The sequence below is a fragment of the Carassius auratus genome, chromosome 8 (assembly GCF_003368295.1).
Source record: "Carassius auratus strain Wakin chromosome 8, ASM336829v1, whole genome shotgun sequence".
Taxonomy (NCBI): domain Eukaryota; kingdom Metazoa; phylum Chordata; class Actinopteri; order Cypriniformes; family Cyprinidae; genus Carassius; species Carassius auratus.
Window position 1 is genome coordinate 3,585,564 of NC_039250.1, and position 12,563 is coordinate 3,598,126.

Genomic DNA, 12,563 nt, shown 5'->3' on the forward strand with positions numbered 1-12,563 from the left:
GTTATTTAAAGGAATGGTTCACCTTAAAAAAATTATACTCCCCCTCAGGTCATCCAAGATGTAGATGAATTTGTTTCTTCATGGAAACAGACTAGGAGAAATGAAGCATTGCTTCACACACCAGTGAATCCTCTAAAGTAAATGGGTGCCGTCAGAACGAGAGTCCAAATAGCTGATAAAAACAATAATCCACAAGTGATCTACATTACTCTATAATCCATTATAACACTTTCTCCAGTGAAAAATCTCCTTTATTGACATACAATAATGATTTTGGATGGTTTTTCTTGCAAACAGTGCTTTATCTGTGCATATTTCTCACCAGGTTCTGATTAGATTACTTTTTCTCTGGAGAAAGCAATAACCTTGAAGCAATGGCTTGAAAAACAAGCAGCTTTTCACTTTATAAGTTGTTAACTGTACTGGAGTGATGTGGATTATTGTGATGTTTTTATCAGCTGTTTGGACTCTCGTTTTGACGGCACCCATTCACTGCAGAGGATTCATTGGTGAGGAAGAGAATTAATGCTAAATTACTCAAAATCTTTTCTGTGAGTGATTTTTCAGCTGAATTCCTTTTTTGATTTTGGTCGATCTAATATGCGTTTTGCTGTAGTACCGCAAGCTGCGTGTCAAATCAAACTTTGCTGTGTTTTGTTTGTCATTTGTAATGCCAACATAAACAGATTGCGTGATGTTCTCAAACTTGAAAACTAGTCACAACTCAACATGATTGAACTTGGGACCTTGAATCACATGATTAATACATTTCAGAGTTCGATTTTAAGCACATCTTGTGTACTTTTCCATGAAAAAACGTTTCTTTTTTCTAAGGAAAGCCAGTTCCAGCTCAGCATGATTGAACTTTGGGAATCTGAATCACATGAGGGATGCTCTTAGGAGATAAAAACTTGTTTATAAATCTGATTTCACAATGAAACCAATGGTCCTCCATGGGTCCAAACGCACCCATGCAATGCTGTCCTTTAGGAATCAAATTTCCAGTTTTTGGGAAGTAACAGTGTTTGGCTCTGATGAGGTTTATGTTTGCAAGGACAAACCACACTCTTTCATCAGCCCCAGAAGAGTCCTCCCACGTACTCCTCCATTTTCCTGCATTTTCCATCCTATCTTGTCGGGCCCGCTGCATGTGCACAGCGGCACTGAGCAGCACCATCCTCCAAAACCCCGATGTGGTTGAGGAACCAACGACTACGGCTGCTGGGCTCAAGTGGCTTCAATTACAGATGCTCACAATTACAGAGGAAAAGAACAGGGTTGGGCAGAACGTGCCAAGCAAACACTGCCTGGATCACAGGGGGAGAAGGAGGGGGAGAGCAGGGAAGTCAAACGTTACCATCCCACCCAACCGCCATCGAGTTATTTTGAGATCTCGGTAGTTTCTGCATTTAGATACTAACTGGATTTTAGTTGCTGTACTTGTTAGGATTAGATTTAAACTTTGTCTTCGCATCTGAGATTTGAGACTTCTTTTTCTGGGAACTACTTGAATTTTCCCCTTTGGAGTCAGAGGTTGTAAAACACATATTAGTGAAGTCATTCTGAATACTATTAGCTCTTACGATTAAAATGCCATAGGCATGGATTTGTAGATTTGCTGTGTTTACATGAGGTGATTTTGGTGTTTGTTTACCATGGTGTGTCATTTTCCCTAAACAGCCATTTACTGCACCACATGACTTGAATAACTGGATTGCGTGGCTATTTGCTAACAGATTACATCAAACTTCATTAAAAGCAAACAGCAAAGGACAGACCACTGGCTGCACATGAAAAAATAACACTCTGAACCACATCATAAGACACCCAGAATGCATTTGCTTTAGTGTGAATCTATTCTGACCTCTACCACGTGACCTCTGTGAAATATTTTACTTGCAGAATCCAAGAGTTGTAGAAGATCAAAGAGCAAATCAGATGCTTGAACACCTTTGACCTGCTTAGGAGCTCCCAGAAGAATGTTTTAAAACTCAGATGATGCTTTTTTATAGCTTAGGAGGCTTGTTGGAGATCTCTGTTACGCTTCATTGAGGTATCAGCTTTTGTCTCAGAAGCTCTTAAAAGACACATTTTCGCACAGCTCAGATCATTTGGCTTCATGATCACATTGTTCATTGTTGAACTTTTGATCGCATGCAGACCGGCCGATCTGAGCACATTTTGAGACATTCTTAAAGTCTTTTGAAACTCTAGAGAAAACTTGTGAGGTCACAGAGGTCTTTTTCGCAGTAAAAACAGCTGAATTCTCAATTTGCTCTCTATTTAATCTTGCTGCTGTTATTTTGATTCTCCTTCAGGAAAATTCCTATATACTGTATAATAAATAAATAAATAAATTGCATTTGATTAGTTACAATTTAGTTTACACTAGTAAGTATGATATTAATCGATAGTTTTGATTCGTTTTCCCATAAGAGAATGAATGTGCATAAATGCATGAAAATATTTGGTCAACTTTTGGGAGAATGCTATAGCATATAGATGACTTTAAAACGAATAAACATTGACTCAAAACCACAAAAGTCCAAATTTGATTTCATAAGAACAAAATTGGAAAGTGAAATTAATCTTTTCAGGGTGGTATCTTCCTTTTTGGGTGATATATTAATGTCTGTTGACTGGAAGATTAAATGATTAGTCTGTATTTATTAGCCATAGATGCAAACAATTTCTCATCTCCCAGCATCATGACCTTAATTGTTGTAATCCAGACATATCCGTCTGTTTTTACAGTCTACTCAACATCTGGGTTGCTAGAGAATCCTAAACGAAGGGCGGGATTCATTATGACAGGGATGATTGACAACAACGCTGTAAAACATTTACGCAGTTCTTAAATTATGATAAGACATTCCGCTCTTTCCTAATAACAAATTAAATCAAAACTTAATCATTGTGTGACTGAGTTATTCTAAGTCCCTTCGAAACATAAACGCTTTACAAACGAGTCTCCCTGCTCCCCTGCCGTCCGAATGGTACGCTCCATTTTAAAGCGATAGCTGCGTCTCCACGCTCCTAAAGTAAAGCGCGACGCTTTCTTGAGGTACGGACTGGAGAATACCATGCCATCGACGCGTTGAGCGCATTTACGGCTTCATACGGGCGTTTTGCACTGGAAAATAAAGCTATATCTCCGAATCCGCCTGCGATACGCACAGAGAGGCTCTACAAAACCCAACTGTGGATGTAACTGTTGCACTTTGAACACAGGTACGAGTGATACACAAACATTCGCGTGAACGATTCATTCTGATGCATGGCTTTATTGTAGCGAAATCGTGAACGCTTGATCCGGAGATGTAACGCGTGCTTCTTTTACCACATAAAAAAAAAAAAAAAACAACTCGATCTGTTAGATGAGAAGATAGATGGTTAAACTGCTGTGTGGAAATGATCCAGATGGACGTGGTCAATAATGCCAGCAAGAACAAAGGGGGCATTAAAAGGAGTGTTTAGCTAAAAGGAGGTTAAAAAAATCTGTGCATTTGTGTTGTGCATTAAGATATGCATTGAAATTACTTGACTGTTTTTTAGTAGCCAATACACAATGGATAATTATTCCAGTCTTGCCTGTTGGTGGTTGTGCATGGATCTAACACATGCATATTGACATTTCAGATGGTAAGTTGCTTTGAATAAACAGTACAGACCACAATCAGGGGTCGTAATTAAAGAAAAAAAAGCAGTGTTTTACTTAATTATGACAGGCAGATTAAATAGATACTCGAAAAAAAGGTGATATCATGCACTCGATCTGTTTGTCTGTTACATCTGTAACAGTCACATGACTAAAATATTGTTTTCCTCTAGGCAAATGACCCAAATGGTGTTCCTCCCATTAAAGCCTAAACTAAAATCAAATGTATTGCTTAATTTGCACATTGATTTCGTCTATTTCCTTGCATGGGTAATTCCCGCGATAAGATGCAATTGATGGGTTTGTACCAAATCTGATCATTCAAATCCTTGGGTGCCAGTTTGATCCATGTCTGGGTGGAGAGGAGAGGGGCTGTGGCTGTGGCTGCCTGCAGTAGCCGGATCAGGGATGCTTTAACCCGGGCTGAGATTAGCACGAGCTCCGCTGGATGTTCGGTGCTGTGGAGGAAGGAACCGAGCAAAACGCGTTTTACACACAACACTTTACAAATCTCTAATCTAAGATCTCTATATCGGAATATATGCTTTTGGGGAAATGATAGATGATCTGCATGGGGAAATGAAATTAATATAAGAGCGTGATCTAAATCTATATATTAAATAATACATATGGTTTGTATGGAATTTAAGTTGTAACATTATACATAATAATAAATTACAGTTATTATCAATTATTATTTTATTTAAAAAACATTTTTTAAATAAATTGTATCTCTCTCTTTCTATATATATATATATATATATATATATATATATATATATATATATATATATATATATATATATATATATACACACACACACAAACTGTCTGGCTAACTATCCATCTGTCTTATCTGTCCCTCTCTCTCTCTCTCTTTTTCTCTCTCTCTCTCTCTCTCTCTCCATATATATATATACTATATTTTTTATAGATGGATATATGTTTAATCAATCAATGTTTATGCATTTCCAGTAGTTTTGCATTTTATTTTGTAATCTGATTTATTTGGATACTAAACAATAACAGAGATTCCATATAGATTTCTATGTGTTTTGCTCGATTGGCTCCTATGCGAAATGAAATTTTCTTTAGGATAGATGAAACTGCAGTGTAGCGAACCTAAATGGATTGATTTGGGCTGGAAATACCTCCATGAATAAATTCAATCAGTGCATTAACCGACAAATTGGCCACTGATGTAAAAATAGAAAGTTGTTTGGAAGCGGGGAGACAACTGTCTGCTGTTATGGCTCTATTACAGTACATAAACCAGATAAACATCCCAGAAGTTACCTGGCATTTCTGGTCACGTACATGTGGAGATGAATTATAGGCCGCATGTTTCACCCCCAGGACTGAAACAAACGGCCACTGAATTCAATGCAAGCCCGCTCCGTGTGTTTCAGCCATAAGTACTAGTGTTTTTTTCTTGCTGCATTATTAGATGATGTTGTGTTGATGAGATCAGTGCTGGTTAATGAATAACCCGTCCTCGTCAATCGAAGCACAGTTCTGGTGACCTTGTGCCGGCTGTGATCATCTCTATATCAATGCAGCCGTCGTCGCCCCCCTGACCCCTTTCATCAGGGCACATGCTATTTAGTTGTCTGTTAGATTACCGCCGGCCGAGCACCTGAGGATAAATCTCAACTGTAAATTTGCGCTGTGATTCGCTCGCCTCAGAGCAAGGTTACTGTCCTGCATACTCTGGCCTTGTGATGTCAACGAGCGGCTCTGTATATCCTTGAGTGGGGAATAAAACGGCAGCGTTGTGCTCTCGTCCTGTGAGTAAGCCATGAGTACAACTGCCATGTGGAGTCACGGCTGGTGCTAATCACTGAACAATAGCTACTGTCTGTTCCCAAACCCTCTCGCTCTCTCTTTCTCTCTCTGCCTGCTGCCTTCCCAATGGTTTAGGCTGGTGGATTTGTTTTGTTACATTGGATTTAAGGTTTAAAGTCAAGTTTGAAATACTAAAGATGGCGTAAACGTCCTGTTGTTTGATTAGTAGTGTGCAGTGGTCTTATTAGCTTGTGGTGACCACAGTAACAACTAAATTATCATGGTGAGTTTAATATGAGGATTCAGATGTCACTGTTTATAGTGTTGGCGTGACTCAAGTAGTAATTTACTTCTAAATATGAATAATTTATCTCTGACTCAAATTATATTCCTATTTTTTTGGTGTTGGGTGACTAGTCACTGATTCAAATTTTGCTTTTGTATAAATGATATAGTTAGAAGTCGTGGAAACATGTTTTTCTATTACTTTAGCTCATCAAATTTAAGCAATTTCAGCTCCATTTTTGTCCAGCAGTCAATAAAATTGAAGTTGTCCAGCCAATTTGATTATACTTTACAAATCTGAGCCAGCAACTTAAGTTTTTAAGCTCAATTAGATAAAAAGTGCCTAGTCAGGCCAGATGTCATATTTAATATTTTGTGAATGAAGACACTTGTCATTTAAGTGGGTTTTATTTTTGTGTACCTGAACAGCTGACAAATAAAAAAAACTTCTTTAAAGTCTTTAATATTTGTGTTAAATTATTAGATGTGTCAAAGACGAGGCCTATTAATGCTACGTCCACACAAAGAAAGAGCTTTCTCTATCCAATCTTTTTTTCCCCCTCTTCTCAGAAATATCAGCATCCACACGAAACTGACACAAAATGATGTAGTATACATGCCAGACCAGTATGTGGCGCTGTGATTCTGCCACAGAGATACACTAAAAAAGAGAAGAAGACTTGGACTATGCATAAACCTTGTGTGCGGTATACAAATGAACATGGAACAATATAATAGGGCTGGACAATTATGGCCTTTAATCAAAACCTCTATTAATATAACATTTTACCTCGATTACGATTAATGAACAATTATTTTGTTTCTGTGAATATTATTGACTAGTGAAGGTGGGATGTTTTTTCCTATTGAAAGAGTGATCTGACATCATAGCCCACTATCAGCAGTTATTTTATCTATGTTCGTAATATTTATTACAGATTTTTGCTGGTGTAAGAGATAAATAAAGATCAGATAAAGAGAAATTATGAAAGTACCAGTACGAGTGATTGCGTGTGTGAATTAGTCGTACTGTTTCTATATATCATTGTGAAGCTGTGGGTTGTAAAAACAAAACCTAGTACCTTCAAAAGTAGAAAAATATGCTATAATAAGTTTTGAGATTCTAAGCTACTTTAGTGATAAATAACAGGACAGCATGGACAACTAGTTTCTGTGTTTCTCTGTGCGCGCAATCTTCACAGCTACTGTTTATATGAGTGTTCGTGCCACAATGGTAGCTCAATATAATAATACACATCCGATAGTCTAATCGCTTGAATGTCCAAACCATAAAACAAATACAACTGACAAAGTTTAGTGAAGACACAAGGCTCACCGCTCGTGCGCCATCACTATGTGTTGAACCGGCGTTCACCTCCGTGTTTTGCTTTTTTGCCACTGACTGGAGAGCAGAGACATGTGGCTACACGCACGCTAGTATGCTTTTAAGGGGGAAGTATTAACAGAATTAAAAAAACGAAATAACCGGCATGGGAAAATTATGTCGGTTAGAGGTTCTGAATTTCGGTTTTGATTACTTTTCGATGAATCGTCCAGCCCTACAATATATTTATTCATCTATTTTAATGTTAGTTAATAAATAGACAGTCGTTCAGTGTTTGCTCATGTTTTTGTTGCTGTTACGTGACATAGTGCTGTCTGACTAGGGGCGAGACGTGGGCCGATGATGCCATAGTTTCAAAAAATATACGGATTCGCTGTCCACACAAAAACGCAAGGGCAGTTATTTCAGAGTTATGCGCTCTGGGAACCGGTCTCAAAAAATATTGGTTTGACTTTCCCAAAACACCGGATCCGTGTGGACGGAATATCTATACAATATAAAATGTATGCGTATACAGCTAAAAGCATCTCCGTGTGGACGGAACCTAAACAGATTGCACTTTTAACCTCTTTTTTTCATTCAAAGTGTAACATTTCCTACCATTACTAATGTCTGTAACTTTTTATATTTATGATTTGCACTTGGCAGACTATTAAAAAGAGTCAAATGAGTGACACATGAGTAATGTTTAGGGACCATAATAACGTAGAAATTTGAGATTGGGTTGTTTTGATTTTGGTTAGTAAGTCAGTAAATACATTTTTAGTTACTTTTGCACTTTTATCGTGCCATTAGTGCTACTGTAAAATGTTTTCGAGATTGTTGCACAGATTATTGGAATACTGTGATGATACTACACACATTTATTTCAGTGTGTGTTTGCTATGTTTAGTTTTCACGTAGACGGTCATTTCAGGAGTGAAAGAGAGAACGTAAACACAATTTTTGACCCTGGCCTCCAACAGGATGAGACTCGAAACTAAAACAACAAAAAGAGGAAATAATCGGAGCACACGTGGAGGTTCCTCAGCCGCCTTCTGCGACCCTGAGAGCTCATAATGCTCAGGGCTGTGACCCTCGGAAGAGAAGTGCACTATATATGTGAAGCTGAATTATTTGGGGGATTGAATGTATGGAGGTTTTGGCCCTTTGTTGACTCAATATTGTGGTCTCTCGAGGACAGAGCCGCTTATGGCACTGCAGCATCTTGCCAACAGATACAGCCGATGATATTTGCCTCGAGCTCTGTCAGTTATATCAAGTGACTTGGGTTTTATTTTACTTTGCTCTTTTTTTCATTTGAAAAAATATTTTTGTAGAGAAGAGGAGGCTTGGGAAGAATGTTTGAACAGTTCACATTAGTATGAAGCCATTTCTGTCAATGGTTTTGTTTTATATTTGGTTTGTCAATCAATTAAAAACACTGATTTAGATAATTACACAATAAGCCAGTTCATTGTAAGATGAAATCACAATCAATCACACATAATATTTGCTGAGAAAAGTGCTCTAAATGAAGATCATACAAAGGCATTGCTACTTTGGCAGATGAACGCATTGAACGGACAAGGCAAAAGTGGATTTAGGAATCAATATATTGATTATTTCTATAGCATTGCACATAAATCTATCAGATTCTACAGTTTGTCATTAAGTCTGAGTTGGATTTAGTAGATGTAGTCACTTCTGTGCTGTTTTTAATTGGTCTGCTTGTCATCGTGCATCGTGAGTGCTGTTTGCTATAGTTGTTGTTAATGTTTAGCGTTATTTAAATATCTAATCATTTTAGAACATCTTATATAATTTCATATTTCATTATATATTTCATTATAAATATGTTGCTTTATTACAGAAAAAATAAATCTTATATTTATTTTATTGTGAAATGTGTATTTAATAATACTATAATATTTATTTGTATTAAACTTATATTACTTATTGTTTAATATACAGTTTAGAGATCATACACTTGTATACATATGCATTTTCCCATGCGCATGCTGTTTATGTAAATGGATTGTGCTCGGGGTGTTCTTTTACATTGAAAATGGAGACAGTAGAATAAGAGATTTATGTTTATGCATTTATGATTCAGCAAACACCCCTGATTACCACAGCCGTGATGATGGAAACGCATGAGGCAGCAGCATTATGAAGTTATTTGAGGTGTTGGCCTGATGGGTCTCAGTGTGGACTCATCCATGTGTGATATCATGATGTGTCCAATCCTGTGAAAAGAAGAAGAAAAGAACATGATTTTTTTCCCCTTTCCATCGTCTTCGTTCTAATGGAGAGCTGTTGACCCTCATTACAGGAGTGAGGAGAAGAGGATGCTGTTGTGAGTCCTTGATTAGATGGGCTAGTGATCTATTTCTCTCCCTCTCTCTGTAATATATATCGTTTTTAGTAAATGTTTAAAACATTTAGCATACAAAGATTTACCATGGTGAACATGTTTTCCACTACAGTATCATGGTCAATTGATGCTTTCATTTGATTTTTAAGTTTAAGTTTTGTTTTTTTAAAGAAGTCTCTACTGCTCACAAAGCCTGCATTTATTTGATCCAAAATACAGCAAAATACAGCAATATTGTGAAGTATTTTTACTATTTATAATAACTGCTTTCTTTTTGAATATGTTTTCAAATGTAATTTATTCCTGGGGCCAAAGCTGAATTTTCAGCATCATTACTTCAGTCTTCAGTATTATATGATCTTTCAGAAATCATTCTATGCTGATTTGCTGCTCCAGAAACACTTATTATTATTGTTATCATCAATATTTAAAATAGTAAATGTTTCCAGGATTCTTTGATGACCAGAAAAATCCAAAGATCAGCATTTATCTGAAATAAAAAGCTTTTGCAACATTGTTGTAACGTAACATTTTTACCAATTTCTTTTTTTTTTTGTTTAAAATAGGCTTTAGGTCCTTCTTTCACTATATTTCCTCTCCATTGGTAATTTGTTAAGTTGTTTTGACAGAGACTGGGATTTCCATGGTAAATATTTGTATGGGTTATTACCTGCCTGTGTCATTTAAAATCATTTAGCGGATGTGTCAAAGCGCAGCAGACAGGCTTCAGAACTGGTTTTGTTTTGCTTTTTTTTTTCCTTTGAAGGAAAATAATGAATCTTTTCTGTGTTCTGTGTTATTGATATATCACGACACTTGCTTCACCCTGACTGTAGCGTGTCAGGTAATCGTGTTATTCTCTGAACCACTAACCACGAGCTCTAATATCGTGTCATATTGTGTTTCTTTGTGCCTGAGTTTTAACCGTGCCATCGGACTCGAGGGCTCAATCTGAAACCGTCCATTATTTTTCCAGCAAGTGACCAAACTGATTGATGTGTTAAATCACCAGTGATGAAGAGGGGCAGCAGTGAGCTAAAATTAGTGTTGAAAACAAGGCTAATAGATGAGTCCATTTCACCTGGGTGCTTTAAACAAAACCCAGGCACAAACACGCGCTGGCATGTGAAGCTGGTGGTTTTATGGGCTCAGCGCTGCTCGTCTCATCAGGATTCCACCCAGCTTCTTGTTTACAGTCGAGGACGGGCAGAAAGGTCACAGGGGGGCGTTTGTCAGAAATATTGACGCGCTTGAAAAAATGCAGAACGCCCAAACCGTCTGTCACGTTCTCGAATAAATATTTGTTTTGGGTCGGTGCAGATTTGCCTACTCCGCCAGCGCTTAGACGCTTTAGAGTGCTGATGGACGCTAATGCTTTCCTCAACTTTCATTGTTTGCTTTATCTCTGCTCCGTTTTGATGGGAAATTTAGTGCGAATGATTTAATTTCGATATTATTTAGCGTTTGCAGAGCTCCGTGGCCACCCGTCGTGTGTTTACCATTATAAAAACAGCCAGAAACACTGTAAAGACAGTCAAATCAGCCTAATTTGCTATTAACAAGTACAGTAATGCTTAGATCTGAGCAGATCCCCCCCTGAGGCTTATGTGACTATCTCTCTCTGTCTGTCTTTTCTGGGTTAGGGATTCAGTTTTTTCACTGGGACCAGCCGGCTTCTACTGTGCTAATGAAATTACTGTGATTGCTGTTCAATAGCTTCTCCTGCAAATCAGGGAATGTATTACAATATGTCATTATAATACAATGAGCAAGGATTTTGGATTTTAGGAACCTGAAGTCTGCAGTGATTTTTCCAGCATTGCTCACAACATTAAATTACAGGGATCCATCACGTTTTTTTTATTATCTTTTTTTTTAAACCAGTTGAAATTTCAGTTGAATTTTTGTAAATGCATTGTTTTCATATGCATTATTTTTTTATGCACCTGAAAATGTAAATGCACTTTTTAATTTTTTTTTTTTTAATGTTTGAAGCCTGCTGACACAGTTCAAATTTGCAATTTGTGGTGAATGTGATTTCATACTTGCTTTTTCATTAACTGAACATGTCAAAATATCTAAAGTAGCTTTACAGTATAATGAGAATTGAATATTGTGATGTATCATTGAATAAACATGTGGTGGCAGTAGCTTGAGCACATGTTTTCCAGAGACATATTGAAGCAAGACTTCTATATAGTCTCTTCTAGACTCCTATATCCTACCATATGCAGAAGAACTGTAGTGCTTAGGTTGTGGTTGAAGTGGAGCCTTATTCCGCCTGTGTGTGCTTAATGTGGCCCTTCCCGACCCTTCCCTTCGGAAAGGGAGAAAGAAAAGGAGACAGACAACAGGAGCCATGCAGACCTCTTTCATTCCTGCTGTTGTGCCCAGTGGGGGGAAGCAGTGATTGAACAAACGACCGATGTGTTTGATCTGCAAACCGCTTGTGTTAAATTTTCCAAGAGCGAATGAAATGGTGCTATAACCTCTCGCTGCATTTTTTGGGTTCTTTCTGTCTTCTCTCTGTGATCTTGCATCTTGCTCGGGTTTAAAAATGGAAAAAGATACGTATTCAGTAATTGTTCCTTTTTTATTTTGAATAAAACCTAATTATTTTCATTGCATTTGGTTAACAGCTCTGGACAGTGTGTGTGAGATTCATAATTTCTGCATAAGTGCACCATTTCATGTTGTGAATTTATACATTTAGATTTTGAATTGAATTGAAGTCTTCTTTTCTATTATTCAGGCTTTCCATTGTTAAGGAACTTTTAAAATTAAATTTCCCAGGCCTAGAAAAGCCATTTTTAAAATGAATATAAGTTGTATGTACTATGTAGTTATGTTATTTTGCATAAAATGTACTTTCAAGCCAGTCTAATTGTAACCGCAAACTCTGTTTGTTCATTTCATTGGTTAAACGTGTTCTCAGAATGATACTTTTGTAGGTTTTGGAAATATATTAGTCACAAAGTCATCAACAAACAGAACTAACAAATATTGCTACAAGTGTGATTGCATCATATAATAATTGATGTTAATAATGTTCATTGTCTGGCTGAGTACGTCTTGTATACATTTTTCAGAAAAATCCTGTCATATTCAATTGAATTGAATTGAAAGTGTTGGAA

General features: G+C 37.1%; 1 protein-coding gene across 1 annotated transcript in view; it reads left to right on the top strand.

Annotated features, from left to right (window-relative positions):
- The first annotated feature begins 3,023 nt into the window (after positions 1 to 3,023).
- Positions 3,024 to 12,563, top strand: part of plxna3 (plexin A3) — a 160,050-nt gene continuing 150,510 nt past the window's right edge. The window contains exon 1 of the mRNA XM_026269114.1: positions 3,024 to 3,231. The gene's annotated coding sequence lies outside the window, so the exon portion shown is untranslated. The remainder of the gene's footprint in view (positions 3,232 to 12,563) is intronic.